Raw genomic sequence first — 18,857 nt, 5'->3', positions numbered from 1 at the left:
TTGCTACGTTTTTGCCGTCTTTGAATTTTACACTAACAGCAATGAGCAAACATCTGGAACATAAACATCATAAAAGAGCAGGTCTAGACCATACTCTATGATGCTATTTACAGAAGCCCAACAGTTCCCACCAAGAGCAAGCACTAGGCGACAGAGGCAAGGAAAAATCCTTTTAAGAGGCAGAAACCTCAAGCAGAACCATGGCTCAGGGTGGGCGGCCATCTGCCTCGACCGTATGGGATGAAGGAGAGAGAGGGAGAGAGAGAGAGAGAGAGAGGGGGAGAGAGAGGGAGAGGGCAGAAGAGGAACACGGAGAAAAAGAGAGGGATGGAAGGAGAGAGGGGAGGGAGGCAGCCTACACAATATACACACACAGAGGTACAGACAGTAAAGGCGATGTTGCTATAGACTAAATGAAAAAGGGTACAGATATTTATAGTAGTGTTAATGATAACAATCGTAATGTTAATGATTATAATAACAATAATAATAGGACTAGTAACAATAGTCGTTGCAGCAGAGGGCGCCGAGCAGGAACACGGGGGCAGCAGGTGACCCGCAGCCACAGATCCAGACTCCACAGCTCCAGAGCCAGAAAACCTGCAGGAAGTGATAGCAGGAGAGAGGAGAGGGACGAGAAAGCACAAGACTATCTTTAAGATAAGATGGTGCCTGACCATTAAGGGCTTTGTAGGTAAGAAGAATGATTTTAAATTCTATTCTGGATTTTACTGGAAGCCAATGCAAAGAAGCTAAAACGGGAGAAATATGATCTCTTTTCCTGGTTCCTGTCAGAACACGTGCTGCAGCATTCTGGATCAGCTGAAGAGTCTTAATGGACTTTTTCGAGCAGCCTGATAATAAGGAATTGCAGTAATCCAGCCTAGAAGTAACAAATGCATGGACTAGTTTTTCTGCATCATTTTTAGACAGGATGTTCCTGATTTTCGCAATATTACGTAGCTGAAAAAAGGCGGTCCTTGAAATTTGCTTAATGTGAGACTTAAACGACATGTCCTGATCAAAGATAACTCCAAGATTGCTCACAGTGGTGCTGTTTGACTTTAATCCTGAGACGAGAGACCAAAGGGCAGTGTTTCTGCCCAGTTTCGAACTGGGGACCTTTCGCGTGTGAGGCGAACGTGATAACCACTACACTACAGAAACGGACTGCTGCCAGCCCTCACACAAGTGCACCTTACTGCGTTCTTTTTTGAACTGCAGCGTTCGTGGGATCATCACGGGTGGTAGACAGTTTCAGGATATTGATGTGACAAACCCGTGTTTTCGCGCTTCCTGTTCGGGTTACTGATTACATCTGTGTTGCTGCGTTTTTGCCGTCTTTGAATTTTACACTAACAGCAATGAGCAAACATCTGGAGAGCGGAAGCAATACGCTCAAAAGTTCGGAGTCCTCTTCGTTTTCTCGAAACACTGGCACTAAAGAAATGTACTGGCTGATATCAAACGAACTGGGATGTAGACAAGCGGAAATACAGGGCGTGCTTGCGGTGACGCGGTAGTCCTCGCTAGTATAAGACAGTGGGATGTATCTCAGCGTGACTCTACCCTTTCCTTGAGAAAGAGGAGTTCCAGCCTATTGCCATTGGTCCTATTGTCACCTTCCTTCCGTTGACATGGTGCGGTCCGCTTTACTGATGATGTGACCGAGCCGTTTGATATACTGAACAAAATTATAAACGCAGCACTTTTGTTTTTGCCCCCATTCATCATGAGCTGAACTCAAAGATCTAATACTTTCTCTATGTACACAAAGGGCCTATTTCTCTCAAATACAACAAATCTGTCAAAATCTGTGTTAGTGAGCACTTCTCCTTTGCCGAGATAATCCATCCACCTCACAGGTGTGGCATATCGAGATGCTGATCAGACAAGCATGGGTATTGCACAGGTGTGCCTTTGGCTGGCCACAATAAAAGGACACTCGATAATGTGCAGTTTCACTGTATTGAGGGGGCGGGGTTCCCAAAACCAGTCAGTATCTGGTGTGTACATACATGCTGTCTGCCATCTGCCCTGTACAGTGAAAACTCGGATTGATCCGTGAAGAGAACACCTCTCCAAAGTGCCAGGCGCCATCGAATGTGAGCATTTGCCCACTCAAGTCGGTTACGACGACGAGGACGACGAGCATGCAGATGAGCTTCCCTGAGACGGTTCCTGACAGTTTGTGCAGAAATTCTTTGACGATCTTGGAGGTGAAGATGCTGGATGTGGAGGTCCTGGGATGGTGTGGTTACACGTGCTCTGCGGTTGTGAGGCCAGTTGGCTGTACTGCCAAATTCTCTGAAATTCCTTTGGAGATGGCTTATGGTAGAGAAATGAACACTCAATTCACGGGCCACCGCTCTGGTGGACATTCCTGCAGCCAGCATGCCAGTTGCACGCTCCCTCAAAGATTTTCGACATCTGTGGCATTGTTCTGTGTGATGGAACTGCAAATTTTCGAGTTGGCCTTTTATTGTGGCCAGCCTAAGGCACACATGTGCAATACCCATGCTGTCTGATCAGCATCTTGATATGCCACACCTGTGAGGTGGATGGATTATCTTGGAAAAGGAGAAATGCTCACTGACACAGATTTTGACAGATTTGTGAACAATATTTGAGAGAAATAGGCCCTTTGTGTACATAGAGAAAGTATTAGATCTTTGAGTTCAGCTCATGATGAATGGCGGCAAAAACAAAAGTTTTGCGTGTATAAGTTTGTTCAGTGAATTTCTGCTCAGAGTAGACGTGGACATAGGGGCATGTTTCCGCCCGGTTTCGAACCGGGGCCCTTTCGCGTGTTAGGCGAACGTGATAACCACTACACTACGGAAACTGCTGAAGACTGCGCGAAGGTCGGGGTTCGATTCCCCGACGGGAGAGTTCAGTTCTCTAGCAGCTGCTGATTATTCACCAAGAAAGACAAAAGTAATACAGCAGCATGGAGGACGTCCATCTGTCTGGGTGAGGATGGGGTTACCTTACCTAATAACAAGAGGACATTGACAAAGCGTATGAGTGAAGTTGTAAGTCCATGTCTTTATTAACAAGTTCTACTTTATGTGTACACAGTAGTATACATTGTGCGGTTGTCTGATAGTTTGGCCGAGTACAGTTTGACTTTAATCCTGAGACGAGAGACCAAAGAGCAGTGTTTCTGCACAGTTTCGAACTGGGACCCTTTCCTATATGAGGCGAACGTGACAGTTTCAGGATATTGATGTGACAAACCCTTGTTTTCGCGCTTCCTGTTCGGGTTACTGATTACATCTGTGTTGCTACGTTTTTGCCGTCTTTGAATTTTACACTAACAGCAATGAGCAAACATCTGGAACATAAACATCATAAAAGAGCAGGTCTAGACCATACTCTATGATGCTATTTACAGAAGCCCAACAGTTCCCACCAAGAGCAAGCACTAGGCGACAGAGGCAAGGAAAAACTTCCTTTTAAGAGGCAGAAACCTCAAGCAGAACCATGGCTCAGGGTGGGCGGCCATCTGCCTCGACCGTATGGGATATGAAGGAGAGAGAGGGAGAGAGAGAGAGAGAGAGAGGGGGAGAGAGAGGGAGAGGGCAGAAGAGGAACACGGAGAAAAAGAGAGGGATGGAAGGAGAGAGAGGGGAGGGAGGCAGCCTACACAATATACACACACAGAGGTACAGACAGTAAAGGCGATGTTGCTATAGACTAAATGAAAAAGGGTACAGATATTTATAGTAGTGTTAATGATAACAATCGTAATGTTAATGATTATAATAACAATAATAATAATAGGACTAGTAACAATAGTCGTTGCAGCAGAGGGCGCCGAGCAGGAACACGGGGGCAGCAGGTGACCCGCAGCCACAGATCCAGACTCCACAGCTCCAGAGCCAGAAAACCTGCAGGAAGTGATAGCAGGAGAGAGGAGAGGGACGAGAAAGCACAAGACTATCTTTAAGATAAGATGGTGCCTGACCATTAAGGGCTTTGTAGGTAAGAAGAATGATTTTAAATTCTATTCTGGATTTTACTGGAAGCCAATGCAAAGAAGCTAAAACGGGAGAAATATGATCTCTTTTCCTGGTTCCTGTCAGAACACGTGCTGCAGCATTCTGGATCAGCTGAAGAGTCTTAATGGACTTTTTCGAGCAGCCTGATAATAAGGAATTGCAGTAATCCAGCCTAGAAGTAACAAATGCATGGACTAGTTTTTCTGCATCATTTTTAGACAGGATGTTCCTGATTTTCGCAATATTACGTAGCTGAAAAAAGGCGGTCCTTGAAATTTGCTTAATGTGAGACTTAAACGACATGTCCTGATCAAAGATAACTCCAAGATTGCTCACAGTGGTGCTGTTTGACTTTAATCCTGAGACGAGAGACCAAAGGGCAGTGTTTCTGCCCAGTTTCGAACTGGGGACCTTTCGCGTGTGAGGCGAACGTGATAACCACTACACTACAGAAACGGACGCTGCCAGCCCTCACACAAGTGCACCTTACTGCGTTCTTTTTTGAACTGCAGCGTTCGTGGGATCATCACGGGTGGTAGACAGTTTCAGGATATTGATGTGACAAACCCGTGTTTTCGCGCTTCCTGTTCGGGTTACTGATTACATCTGTGTTGCTGCGTTTTTGCCGTCTTTGAATTTTACACTAACAGCAATGAGCAAACATCTGGAGAGCGGAAGCAATACGCTCAAAAGTTCGGAGTCCTCTTCGTTTTCTCGAAACACTGGCACTAAAGAAATGTACTGGCTGATATCAAACGAACTGGGATGTAGACAAGCGGAAATACAGGGCGTGCTTGCGGTGACGCGGTAGTCCTCGCTAGTATAAGACAGTGGGATGTATCTCAGCGTGACTCTACCCTTTCCTTGAGAAAGAGGAGTTCCAGCCTATTGCCATTGGTCCTATTGTCACCTTCCTTCCGTTGACATGGTGCGGTCCGCTTTACTGATGATGTGACCGAGCCGTTTGATATACTGAACAAAATTATAAACGCAGCACTTTTGTTTTTGCCCCCATTCATCATGAGCTGAACTCAAAGATCTAATACTTTCTCTATGTACACAAAGGGCCTATTTCTCTCAAATACAACAAATCTGTCAAAATCTGTGTTAGTGAGCACTTCTCCTTTGCCGAGATAATCCATCCACCTCACAGGTGTGGCATATCGAGATGCTGATCAGACAAGCATGGGTATTGCACAGGTGTGCCTTTGGCTGGCCACAATAAAAGGACACTCGATAATGTGCAGTTTCACTGTATTGAGGGGGCGGGGTTCCCAAAACCAGTCAGTATCTGGTGTGTACATACATGCTGTCTGCCATCTGCCCTGTACAGTGAAAACTCGGATTGATCCGTGAAGAGAACACCTCTCCAAAGTGCCAGGCGCCATCGAATGTGAGCATTTGCCCACTCAAGTCGGTTACGACGACGAGGACGACGAGCATGCAGATGAGCTTCCCTGAGACGGTTCCTGACAGTTTGTGCAGAAATTCTTTGACGATCTTGGAGGTGAAGATGCTGGATGTGGAGGTCCTGGGATGGTGTGGTTACACGTGCTCTGCGGTTGTGAGGCCAGTTGGCTGTACTGCCAAATTCTCTGAAATTCCTTTGGAGATGGCTTATGGTAGAGAAATGAACACTCAATTCACGGGCCACCGCTCTGGTGGACATTCCTGCAGCCAGCATGCCAGTTGCACGCTCCCTCAAAGATTTTCGACATCTGTGGCATTGTTCTGTGTGATGGAACTGCAAATTTTCGAGTTGGCCTTTTATTGTGGCCAGCCTAAGGCACACATGTGCAATACCCATGCTGTCTGATCAGCATCTTGATATGCCACACCTGTGAGGTGGATGGATTATCTTGGAAAAGGAGAAATGCTCACTGACACAGATTTTGACAGATTTGTGAACAATATTTGAGAGAAATAGGCCCTTTGTGTACATAGAGAAAGTATTAGATCTTTGAGTTCAGCTCATGATGAATGGCGGCAAAAACAAAAGTTTTGCGTGTATAAGTTTGTTCAGTGAATTTCTGCTCAGAGTAGACGTGGACATAGGGGCATGTTTCCGCCCGGTTTCGAACCGGGGCCCTTTCGCGTGTTAGGCGAACGTGATAACCACTACACTACGGAAACTGCTGAAGACTGCGCGAAGGTCGGGGTTCGATTCCCCGACGGGAGAGTTCAGTTCTCTAGCAGCTGCTGATTATTCACCAAGAAAGACAAAAGTAATACAGCAGCATGGAGGACGTCCATCTGTCTGGGTGAGGATGGGGTTACCTTACCTAATAACAAGAGGACATTGACAAAGCGTATGAGTGAAGTTGTAAGTCCATGTCTTTATTAACAAGTTCTACTTTATGTGTACACAGTAGTATACATTGTGCGGTTGTCTGATAGTTTGGCCGAGTACAGTTTGACTTTAATCCTGAGACGAGAGACCAAAGAGCAGTGTTTCTGCACAGTTTCGAACTGGGACCCTTTCCTATATGAGGCGAACGTGACAGTTTCAGGATATTGATGTGACAAACCCTTGTTTTCGCGCTTCCTGTTCGGGTTACTGATTACATCTGTGTTGCTACGTTTTTGCCGTCTTTGAATTTTACACTAACAGCAATGAGCAAACATCTGGAACATAAACATCATAAAAGAGCAGGTCTAGACCATACTCTATGATGCTATTTACAGAAGCCCAACAGTTCCCACCAAGAGCAAGCACTAGGCGACAGAGGCAAGGAAAAACTTCCTTTTAAGAGGCAGAAACCTCAAGCAGAACCATGGCTCAGGGTGGGCGGCCATCTGCCTCGACCGTATGGGATGAAGGAGAGAGAGGGAGAGAGAGAGAGAGAGGGGGAGAGAGAGGGAGAGGGCAGAAGAGGAACACGGAGAAAAAGAGAGGGATGGAAGGAGAGAGAGGGGAGGGAGGCAGCCTACACAATATACACACACAGAGGTACAGACAGTAAAGGCGATGTTGCTATAGACTAAATGAAAAAGGGTACAGATATTTATAGTAGTGTTAATGATAACAATCGTAATGTTAATGATTATAATAACAATAATAATAATAGGACTAGTAACAATAGTCGTTGCAGCAGAGGGCGCCGAGCAGGAACACGGGGGCAGCAGGTGACCCGCAGCCACAGATCCAGACTCCACAGCTCCAGAGCCAGAAAACCTGCAGGAAGTGATAGCAGGAGAGAGGAGAGGGACGAGAAAGCACAAGACTATCTTTAAGATAAGATGGTGCCTGACCATTAAGGGCTTTGTAGGTAAGAAGAATGATTTTAAATTCTATTCTGGATTTTACTGGAAGCCAATGCAAAGAAGCTAAAACGGGAGAAATATGATCTCTTTTCCTGGTTCCTGTCAGAACACGTGCTGCAGCATTCTGGATCAGCTGAAGAGTCTTAATGGACTTTTTCGAGCAGCCTGATAATAAGGAATTGCAGTAATCCAGCCTAGAAGTAACAAATGCATGGACTAGTTTTTCTGCATCATTTTTAGACAGGATGTTCCTGATTTTCGCAATATTACGTAGCTGAAAAAAGGCGGTCCTTGAAATTTGCTTAATGTGAGACTTAAACGACATGTCCTGATCAAAGATAACTCCAAGATTGCTCACAGTGGTGCTGTTTGACTTTAATCCTGAGACGAGAGACCAAAGGGCAGTGTTTCTGCCCAGTTTCGAACTGGGGACCTTTCGCGTGTGAGGCGAACGTGATAACCACTACACTACAGAAACGGACGCTGCCAGCCCTCACACAAGTGCACCTTACTGCGTTCTTTTTTGAACTGCAGCGTTCGTGGGATCATCACGGGTGGTAGACAGTTTCAGGATATTGATGTGACAAACCCGTGTTTTCGCGCTTCCTGTTCGGGTTACTGATTACATCTGTGTTGCTGCGTTTTTGCCGTCTTTGAATTTTACACTAACAGCAATGAGCAAACATCTGGAGAGCGGAAGCAATACGCTCAAAAGTTCGGAGTCCTCTTCGTTTTCTCGAAACACTGGCACTAAAGAAATGTACTGGCTGATATCAAACGAACTGGGATGTAGACAAGCGGAAATACAGGGCGTGCTTGCGGTGACGCGGTAGTCCTCGCTAGTATAAGACAGTGGGATGTATCTCAGCGTGACTCTACCCTTTCCTTGAGAAAGAGGAGTTCCAGCCTATTGCCATTGGTCCTATTGTCACCTTCCTTCCGTTGACATGGTGCGGTCCGCTTTACTGATGATGTGACCGAGCCGTTTGATATACTGAACAAAATTATAAACGCAGCACTTTTGTTTTTGCCCCCATTCATCATGAGCTGAACTCAAAGATCTAATACTTTCTCTATGTACACAAAGGGCCTATTTCTCTCAAATACAACAAATCTGTCAAAATCTGTGTTAGTGAGCACTTCTCCTTTGCCGAGATAATCCATCCACCTCACAGGTGTGGCATATCGAGATGCTGATCAGACAAGCATGGGTATTGCACAGGTGTGCCTTTGGCTGGCCACAATAAAAGGACACTCGATAATGTGCAGTTTCACTGTATTGAGGGGGCGGGGTTCCCAAAACCAGTCAGTATCTGGTGTGTACATACATGCTGTCTGCCATCTGCCCTGTACAGTGAAAACTCGGATTGATCCGTGAAGAGAACACCTCTCCAAAGTGCCAGGCGCCATCGAATGTGAGCATTTGCCCACTCAAGTCGGTTACGACGACGAGGACGACGAGCATGCAGATGAGCTTCCCTGAGACGGTTCCTGACAGTTTGTGCAGAAATTCTTTGACGATCTTGGAGGTGAAGATGCTGGATGTGGAGGTCCTGGGATGGTGTGGTTACACGTGCTCTGCGGTTGTGAGGCCAGTTGGCTGTACTGCCAAATTCTCTGAAATTCCTTTGGAGATGGCTTATGGTAGAGAAATGAACACTCAATTCACGGGCCACCGCTCTGGTGGACATTCCTGCAGCCAGCATGCCAGTTGCACGCTCCCTCAAAGATTTTCGACATCTGTGGCATTGTTCTGTGTGATGGAACTGCAAATTTTCGAGTTGGCCTTTTATTGTGGCCAGCCTAAGGCACACATGTGCAATACCCATGCTGTCTGATCAGCATCTTGATATGCCACACCTGTGAGGTGGATGGATTATCTTGGAAAAGGAGAAATGCTCACTGACACAGATTTTGACAGATTTGTGAACAATATTTGAGAGAAATAGGCCCTTTGTGTACATAGAGAAAGTATTAGATCTTTGAGTTCAGCTCATGATGAATGGCGGCAAAAACAAAAGTTTTGCGTGTATAAGTTTGTTCAGTGAATTTCTGCTCAGAGTAGACGTGGACATAGGGGCATGTTTCCGCCCGGTTTCGAACCGGGGCCCTTTCGCGTGTTAGGCGAACGTGATAACCACTACACTACGGAAACTGCTGAAGACTGCGCGAAGGTCGGGGTTCGATTCCCCGACGGGAGAGTTCAGTTCTCTAGCAGCTGCTGATTATTCACCAAGAAAGACAAAAGTAATACAGCAGCATGGAGGACGTCCATCTGTCTGGGTGAGGATGGGGTTACCTTACCTAATAACAAGAGGACATTGACAAAGCGTATGAGTGAAGTTGTAAGTCCATGTCTTTATTAACAAGTTCTACTTTATGTGTACACAGTAGTATACATTGTGCGGTTGTCTGATAGTTTGGCCGAGTACAGTTTGACTTTAATCCTGAGACGAGAGACCAAAGAGCAGTGTTTCTGCACAGTTTCGAACTGGGACCCTTTCCTATATGAGGCGAACGTGACAGTTTCAGGATATTGATGTGACAAACCCTTGTTTTCGCGCTTCCTGTTCGGGTTACTGATTACATCTGTGTTGCTACGTTTTTGCCGTCTTTGAATTTTACACTAACAGCAATGAGCAAACATCTGGAACATAAACATCATAAAAGAGCAGGTCTAGACCATACTCTATGATGCTATTTACAGAAGCCCAACAGTTCCCACCAAGAGCAAGCACTAGGCGACAGAGGCAAGGAAAAACTTCCTTTTAAGAGGCAGAAACCTCAAGCAGAACCATGGCTCAGGGTGGGCGGCCATCTGCCTCGACCGTATGGGATGAAGGAGAGAGAGGGAGAGAGAGAGAGAGAGAGGGGGAGAGAGAGGGAGAGGGCAGAAGAGGAACACGGAGAAAAAGAGAGGGATGGAAGGAGAGAGGGGAGGGAGGCAGCCTACACAATATACACACACAGAGGTACAGACAGTAAAGGCGATGTTGCTATAGACTAAATGAAAAAGGGTACAGATATTTATAGTAGTGTTAATGATAACAATCGTAATGTTAATGATTATAATAACAATATAATAATAGGACTAGTAACAATAGTCGTTGCAGCAGAGGGCGCCGAGCAGGAACACGGGGGCAGCAGGTGACCCGCAGCCACAGATCCAGACTCCACAGCTCCAGAGCCAGAAAACCTGCAGGAAGTGATAGCAGGAGAGAGGAGAGGGACGAGAAAGCACAAGACTATCTTTAAGATAAGATGGTGCCTGACCATTAAGGGCTTTGTAGGTAAGAAGAATGATTTTAAATTCTATTCTGGATTTTACTGGAAGCCAATGCAAAGAAGCTAAAACGGGAGAAATATGATCTCTTTTCCTGGTTCCTGTCAGAACACGTGCTGCAGCATTCTGGATCAGCTGAAGAGTCTTAATGGACTTTTTCGAGCAGCCTGATAATAAGGAATTGCAGTAATCCAGCCTAGAAGTAACAAATGCATGGACTAGTTTTTCTGCATCATTTTTAGACAGGATGTTCCTGATTTTCGCAATATTACGTAGCTGAAAAAAGGCGGTCCTTGAAATTTGCTTAATGTGAGACTTAAACGACATGTCCTGATCAAAGATAACTCCAAGATTGCTCACAGTGGTGCTGTTTGACTTTAATCCTGAGACGAGAGACCAAAGGGCAGTGTTTCTGCCCAGTTTCGAACTGGGGACCTTTCGCGTGTGAGGCGAACGTGATAACCACTACACTACAGAAACGGACGGCTGCCAGCCCTCACACAAGTGCACCTTACTGCGTTCTTTTTTGAACTGCAGCGTTCGTGGGATCATCACGGGTGGTAGACAGTTTCAGGATATTGATGTGACAAACCCGTGTTTTCGCGCTTCCTGTTCGGGTTACTGATTACATCTGTGTTGCTGCGTTTTTGCCGTCTTTGAATTTTACACTAACAGCAATGAGCAAACATCTGGAGAGCGGAAGCAATACGCTCAAAAGTTCGGAGTCCTCTTCGTTTTCTCGAAACACTGGCACTAAAGAAATGTACTGGCTGATATCAAACGAACTGGGATGTAGACAAGCGGAAATACAGGGCGTGCTTGCGGTGACGCGGTAGTCCTCGCTAGTATAAGACAGTGGGATGTATCTCAGCGTGACTCTACCCTTTCCTTGAGAAAGAGGAGTTCCAGCCTATTGCCATTGGTCCTATTGTCACCTTCCTTCCGTTGACATGGTGCGGTCCGCTTTACTGATGATGTGACCGAGCCGTTTGATATACTGAACAAAATTATAAACGCAGCACTTTTGTTTTTGCCCCCATTCATCATGAGCTGAACTCAAAGATCTAATACTTTCTCTATGTACACAAAGGGCCTATTTCTCTCAAATACAACAAATCTGTCAAAATCTGTGTTAGTGAGCACTTCTCCTTTGCCGAGATAATCCATCCACCTCACAGGTGTGGCATATCGAGATGCTGATCAGACAAGCATGGGTATTGCACAGGTGTGCCTTTGGCTGGCCACAATAAAAGGACACTCGATAATGTGCAGTTTCACTGTATTGAGGGGGCGGGGTTCCCAAAACCAGTCAGTATCTGGTGTGTACATACATGCTGTCTGCCATCTGCCCTGTACAGTGAAAACTCGGATTGATCCGTGAAGAGAACACCTCTCCAAAGTGCCAGGCGCCATCGAATGTGAGCATTTGCCCACTCAAGTCGGTTACGACGACGAGGACGACGAGCATGCAGATGAGCTTCCCTGAGACGGTTCCTGACAGTTTGTGCAGAAATTCTTTGACGATCTTGGAGGTGAAGATGCTGGATGTGGAGGTCCTGGGATGGTGTGGTTACACGTGCTCTGCGGTTGTGAGGCCAGTTGGCTGTACTGCCAAATTCTCTGAAATTCCTTTGGAGATGGCTTATGGTAGAGAAATGAACACTCAATTCACGGGCCACCGCTCTGGTGGACATTCCTGCAGCCAGCATGCCAGTTGCACGCTCCCTCAAAGATTTTCGACATCTGTGGCATTGTTCTGTGTGATGGAACTGCAAATTTTCGAGTTGGCCTTTTATTGTGGCCAGCCTAAGGCACACATGTGCAATACCCATGCTGTCTGATCAGCATCTTGATATGCCACACCTGTGAGGTGGATGGATTATCTTGGAAAAGGAGAAATGCTCACTGACACAGATTTTGACAGATTTGTGAACAATATTTGAGAGAAATAGGCCCTTTGTGTACATAGAGAAAGTATTAGATCTTTGAGTTCAGCTCATGGTGAATGGCGGCAAAAACAAAAGTTTTGCGTGTATAAGTTTGCTCAGTGAATTTCTGCTCAGAGTAGACGTGGACATAGGGGCATGTTTCCGCCCGGTTTCGAACCGGGGCCCTTTCGCGTGTTAGGCGAACGTGATAACCACTACACTACGGAAACTGCTGAAGACTGCGCGAAGGTCGGGGTTCGATTCCCCGACGGGAGAGTTCAGTTCTCTAGCAGCTGCTGATTATTCACCAAGAAAGACAAAAGTAATACAGCAGCATGGAGGACGTCCATCTGTCTGGGTGAGGATGGGGTTACCTTACCTAATAACAAGAGGACATTGACAAAGCGTATGAGTGAAGTTGTAAGTCCATGTCTTTATTAACAAGTTCTACTTTATGTGTACACAGTAGTATACATTGTGCGGTTGTCTGATAGTTTGGCCGAGTACAGTTTGACTTTAATCCTGAGACGAGAGACCAAAGAGCAGTGTTTCTGCACAGTTTCGAACTGGGACCCTTTCCTATATGAGGCGAACGTGACAGTTTCAGGATATTGATGTGACAAACCCTTGTTTTCGCGCTTCCTGTTCGGGTTACTGATTACATCTGTGTTGCTACGTTTTTGCCGTCTTTGAATTTTACACTAACAGCAATGAGCAAACATCTGGAACATAAACATCATAAAAGAGCAGGTCTAGACCATACTCTATGATGCTATTTACAGAAGCCCAACAGTTCCCACCAAGAGCAAGCACTAGGCGACAGAGGCAAGGAAAAACTTCCTTTTAAGAGGCAGAAACCTCAAGCAGAACCATGGCTCAGGGTGGGCGGCCATCTGCCTCGACCGTATGGGGTGAAGGAGAGAGAGGGAGAGAGAGAGAGAGAGAGAGGGGGAGAGAGAGGGAGAGGGCAGAAGAGGAACACGGAGAAAAGAGAGGGATGGAAGGAGAGAGAGGGGAGGGAGGCAGCCTACACAATATACACACACAGAGGTACAGACAGTAAAGGCGATGTTGCTATAGACTAAATGAAAAAGGGTACAGATATTTATAGTAGTGTTAATGATAACAATCGTAATGTTAATGATTATAATAACAATAATAATAATAGGACTAGTAACAATAGTCGTTGCAGCAGAGGGCGCCGAGCAGGAACACGGGGGCAGCAGGTGACCCGCAGCCACAGATCCAGACTCCACAGCTCCAGAGCCAGAAAACCTGCAGGAAGTGATAGCAGGAGAGAGGAGAGGGACGAGAAAGCACAAGACTATCTTTAAGATAAGATGGTGCCTGACCATTAAGGGCTTTGTAGGTAAGAAGAATGATTTTAAATTCTATTCTGGATTTTACTGGAAGCCAATGCAAAGAAGCTAAAACGGGAGAAATATGATCTCTTTTCCTGGTTCCTGTCAGAACACGTGCTGCAGCATTCTGGATCAGCTGAAGAGTCTTAATGGACTTTTTCGAGCAGCCTGATAATAAGGAATTGCAGTAATCCAGCCTAGAAGTAACAAATGCATGGACTAGTTTTTCTGCATCATTTTTAGACAGGATGTTCCTGATTTTCGCAATATTACGTAGCTGAAAAAAGGCGGTCCTTGAAATTTGCTTAATGTGAGACTTAAACGACATGTCCTGATCAAAGATAACTCCAAGATTGCTCACAGTGGTGCTGTTTGACTTTAATCCTGAGACGAGAGACCAAAGGGCAGTGTTTCTGCCCAGTTTCGAACTGGGGACCTTTCGCGTGTGAGGCGAACGTGATAACCACTACACTACAGAAACGGACGGCTGCCAGCCCTCACACAAGTGCACCTTACTGCGTTCTTTTTTGAACTGCAGCGTTCGTGGGATCATCACGGGTGGTAGACAGTTTCAGGATATTGATGTGACAAACCCGTGTTTTCGCGCTTCCTGTTCGGGTTACTGATTACATCTGTGTTGCTGCGTTTTTGCCGTCTTTGAATTTTACACTAACAGCAATGAGCAAACATCTGGAGAGCGGAAGCAATACGCTCAAAAGTTCGGAGTCCTCTTCGTTTTCTCGAAACACTGGCACTAAAGAAATGTACTGGCTGATATCAAACGAACTGGGATGTAGACAAGCGGAAATACAGGGCGTGCTTGCGGTGACGCGGTAGTCCTCGCTAGTATAAGACAGTGGGATGTATCTCAGCGTGACTCTACCCTTTCCTTGAGAAAGAGGAGTTCCAGCCTATTGCCATTGGTCCTATTGTCACCTTCCTTCCGTTGACATGGTGCGGTCCGCTTTACTGATGATGTGACCGAGCCGTTTGATATACTGAACAAAATTATAAACGCAGCACTTTTGTTTTTGCCCCATTCATCATGAGCTGAACTCAAAGATCTAATACTTTCTCTATGTACACAAAGGGCCTATTTCTCTCAAATACAACAAATCTGTCAAAATCTGTGTTAGTGAGCACTTCTCCTTTGCCGAGATAATCCATCCACCTCACAGGTGTGGCATATCGAGATGCTGATCAGACAAGCATGGGTATTGCACAGGTGTGCCTTTGGCTGGCCACAATAAAAGGACACTCGATAATGTGCAGTTTCACTGTATTGAGGGGGCGGGGTTCCCAAAACCAGTCAGTATCTGGTGTGTACATACATGCTGTCTGCCATCTGCCCTGTACAGTGAAAACTCGGATTGATCCGTGAAGAGAACACCTCTCCAAAGTGCCAGGCGCCATCGAATGTGAGCATTTGCCCACTCAAGTCGGTTACGACGACGAGGACGACGAGCATGCAGATGAGCTTCCCTGAGACGGTTCCTGACAGTTTGTGCAGAAATTCTTTGACGATCTTGGAGGTGAAGATGCTGGATGGAGGTCCTGGGATGGTGTGGTTACACGTGCTCTGCGGTTGTGAGGCCAGTTGGCTGTACTGCCAAATTCTCTGAAATTCCTTTGGAGATGGCTTATGGTAGAGAAATGAACACTCAATTCACGGGCCACCGCTCTGGTGGATATTCCTGCAGCCAGCATGCCAGTTGCACGCTCCCTCAAAACCTTTCGACATCTGTGGCATTGTTCTGTGTGATGGAACTGCAAATTTTCGAGTTGGCCTTTTATTGTGGCCAGCCTAAGGCACACATGTGCAATACCCATGCTGTCTGATCAGCATCTTGATATGCCACACCTGTGAGGTGGATGGATTATCTTGGAAAAGGAGAAATGCTCACTGACACAGATTTTGACAGATTTGTGAACAATATTTGAGAGAAATAGGCCCTTTTTGTACATTGAGAAAGTGATAGCAGGAGAGAGGAGAGGGACGAGAAAGCACAAGACTATCTTTAAGACAAGATGGTGCCTGACCATTAAGAGCTTTGTAGGTAAGAAGAATGATTTTAAATTCTATTCTGGATTTTACTGGAAGCCAATGCAAAGAAGCTAAAACGGGAGAAATATGATCTCTTTCCTGGTTCCTGTCAGAACACGTGCTGCAGCATTCTGGATCAGCTGAAGAGTCTTAATGGACTTTTTCGAGCAGCCTGATAATAAGGAATTGCAGTAATCCAGCCTAGAAGTAACAAATGCATGGACTAGTTTTTCTGCATCATTTTTAGACAGGATGTTCCTGATTTTCGCAATATTACGTAGCTGAAAAAAGGCGGTCCTTGAAATTTGCTTAATGTGAGACTTAAACGACATGTCCTGATCAAAGATAACTCCAAGATTGCTCACAGTGGTGCTGTTTGACTTTAATCCTGAGACGAGAGACCAAAGGGCAGTGTTTCTCTCGCGTTTTTCGCGTGTTAGGCGAACATGATAACCACTACACTACGGAAACTGCTGAAGACTACGCGAAGGTCGGGGTTCGATTCCCCGACGGGAGAGTTCAGTTCTCTAGCAGCTGCTGATTATTCACCAAGAAAGACAAAAGTAATACAGCAGCATGGAGGACGTCCATCTGTCTGGGTGAGGATGGGGTTACCTTACCTAATAACAAGAGGACATTGGCAAAGCGTATGAGTGAAGTTGTAAGTCCATGTCAGTATTAACAAGTTCTACTTTATGTGTACACAGTAGTATACATTGTGCGGCTGTCTGATAGTTTGGCCGAGTACAGTTTGACTTTAATCCTGAGACGAGAGACCAAAGAGCAGTGTTTCTGCAAGGTTTCGAACTGGGATCCTTTCCTATATGAGGCGAACGTGACAGTTTCAGGATATTGATGTGACAAAGCCGTGTTTTCGCGCTTCCTGTTCGGGTTACTGATTACATCTGTGTTGCTACGTTTTTGCCGTCTTTGAATTTTACCCTAACAGCAATGAGCAAACATCTGGAGGCCAATGGAGAGCGGAAGCAATACCCTCAAATGTTCGGAGTCCTCTTCGGTTTCTCGAAACACTGGCACTAAAGAAATGTACTGACTGATATCAAACGAACTGGGATGTAGACAAGCGGAAATACAGGGCGTGCTTGCTAACGCAGAGGATGCCTCTAGTGTATGAGCTTCTCTTTGGGAGTCAAGCTGACGCAACATGGCATCCTCGTCTGTGTCTATTTGCAGCCTTTTGACGTGCCTGTCGGACCTGTGCTTTTTCTTGGGCCTCCATTTAGAGACGTGCCAAGCGCGTTTCCATTCGGGCCTCTCAAAGAAGCAGTGGAGAAAAAGGGTGATATCGAGGAAAAGTGTCGGCCGTTGGCGCCTGAGCTTCCTGCACGGCCGAAGCACTTGGAGATTCTCTCGCAAATGGCCAGTCAAGGCCTCTGACCCGTCCTCGTTAGTATAGTGGACAGTATTTTCGCCTGTCACGCGGAAGACCGGGGTTCGATTCCCTGACGGGGAGAGTTCTCTTTTCCACCAGCTGCTGATAATTCATTTTAACCTCATACTGTAGTCATTGTTTCCGCTCACATTTAATGCGCTGCAGTACTGTCCGTTAATTTAAATGCTTCCCTCTACATCTATGTACATTCCTTGTAAATGCTGGAACATCGCCAGCAGACGAGTTACGTGGCAAAAGCAGTGACGCGGTAGTCCTCGCTAGTATAGGACAGTGGGATGTATCTCCATACAATTCAATTCAATTTTATTTATATTGCGCCAAATCACAACAACAGTTATCTCACAGCGCTTTTCATAAAAGAGCAGGTCTAGACCATACTCTATGATGCTATTTACAGAAACCCAATAGTTCCCACCAAGAGCAAGCACTAGGCGACAGAGGCAAGGAAAAACTTCCTTTTAAGAGGCAGAAACCTCGAGTCCAGTCAACCCGCTTCACCACCGCTCTGGGCCCTAAATTTTTCAGGTTGATCCATGACAGGCAGGCGAGAGTCTGCCGCATCTGCCTACAGCCAGGCCACATCCTGCGAGACTGCCCTGATTTCTCCTGCCACCGCTGTGGCGTCCAGGGCCACTACGCCAGAGAGTTCCCCCAGCAGCAGCAGCGAAGGCACCAGAAATGTGAAATCTGCTACAATGAGGTGGCCATGTGTGTGTGCAACTATAGTGAGAGGGACTCTCAGTCGTACGATTTACATGAGGTGAGTGCAGTCTTCTGGGGTGTCTCTGGAGTGGGACTGTGAAGTGGACAGTGATGGAGACTCTGAGAGCGATGAAGAGCCACCTGCTCCTGCCTCGGTGCCCCCGACCCGGTCACCCCTCGCAGCTCAGACGGGGGTGCTCTCATTGGGGTCTAGTTTGGACAAAGCTGGCGTGGACACTGGGTGCTGGTGAGGTTGTGGCAGTGGTAGTCCGCTGCCTCTCTTCCACCCCTGTGCGCAGTCTGGTGGGACCGGTTCTGTGGCCCCTGTGGTGGGCCCCCTTCCGCCGTCGGCCCTGTCGTGGTGTCGGCAGGGGAGGACCCAGAAGGGGCATCGGACATGGAGTTTACTCTGGCCTCGAGCACGAGAAAGAGGCTGTCCAGACTGTCCAAAACAGGACGCAAGCGTCAAAAGGGGAAGATGCCGGAAGCCCCCCCATAATAATTATTCATGCCCAGTGTTCTATCCTGTAATATTAACGGACTGAGGTCGCCCACAAAAATTGACTCTGTTTTCACACAGGATGTTCTTGGTCTACAGGAGATGTGTTAGGACAACGCAGTGGTGGAGCACGCAGCGTCTAGCATCGAGCTTCGCAAGGGAGAGGAGCAGAGGAGCCGCCATTCGCAGCAGGGTGAGAAACATTGATGAGGGTGAGAAGTGCATGGCGTACTTTTTGGGATTGGAAAAGAGTAAAAGGAGCAGGTGTGTCATTAGGGAGCTGTTTGATGCCTCTGGGGCTAGTGTGAGTGAGACAGCTAAGGTGGCGAGGGTGGCAAGGGCCCACTTCGCTAAGGCC

General features: G+C 46.5%; 9 non-coding genes across 9 annotated transcripts; all 9 read right to left on the bottom strand.

The window, feature by feature from the left end:
- Positions 1-1,094: 1,094 nt before the first annotated feature.
- trnav-cac lies at positions 1,095-1,167 on the bottom strand. Its single transcript has one exon. It is a non-coding gene; the product is annotated as a tRNA-Val (tRNA).
- A 1,605-nt stretch (positions 1,168-2,772) lies between these two features.
- On the bottom strand, positions 2,773-2,845 carry trnav-aac. Its single transcript has one exon. It is a non-coding gene; the product is annotated as a tRNA-Val (tRNA).
- A 1,542-nt stretch (positions 2,846-4,387) lies between these two features.
- Positions 4,388-4,460, bottom strand: trnav-cac. The gene has a single exon. It is a non-coding gene; the product is annotated as a tRNA-Val (tRNA).
- A 1,604-nt stretch (positions 4,461-6,064) lies between these two features.
- On the bottom strand, positions 6,065-6,137 carry trnav-aac. The gene has a single exon. It is a non-coding gene; the product is annotated as a tRNA-Val (tRNA).
- A 1,536-nt stretch (positions 6,138-7,673) lies between these two features.
- trnav-cac lies at positions 7,674-7,746 on the bottom strand. Its single transcript has one exon. It is a non-coding gene; the product is annotated as a tRNA-Val (tRNA).
- A 1,604-nt stretch (positions 7,747-9,350) lies between these two features.
- Positions 9,351-9,423, bottom strand: trnav-aac. The gene has a single exon. It is a non-coding gene; the product is annotated as a tRNA-Val (tRNA).
- A 1,535-nt stretch (positions 9,424-10,958) lies between these two features.
- Positions 10,959-11,031, bottom strand: trnav-cac. Its single transcript has one exon. It is a non-coding gene; the product is annotated as a tRNA-Val (tRNA).
- A 1,605-nt stretch (positions 11,032-12,636) lies between these two features.
- Positions 12,637-12,709, bottom strand: trnav-aac. The gene has a single exon. It is a non-coding gene; the product is annotated as a tRNA-Val (tRNA).
- A 1,539-nt stretch (positions 12,710-14,248) lies between these two features.
- On the bottom strand, positions 14,249-14,321 carry trnav-cac. The gene has a single exon. It is a non-coding gene; the product is annotated as a tRNA-Val (tRNA).
- Positions 14,322-18,857: the final 4,536 nt, after the last annotated feature.

This window comes from Micropterus salmoides, unplaced genomic scaffold (genome assembly GCF_014851395.1).
Source record: "Micropterus salmoides isolate LMB-PRFRI ecotype aquatic unplaced genomic scaffold, ASM1485139v1 Ms_hic_scaffold_1597, whole genome shotgun sequence".
In the NCBI taxonomy this organism is placed as follows: domain Eukaryota; kingdom Metazoa; phylum Chordata; class Actinopteri; order Centrarchiformes; family Centrarchidae; genus Micropterus; species Micropterus salmoides.
Note: the sequence above shows the minus strand (reverse complement) of the source record. Positions and strands in the feature narration are given on the sequence as shown.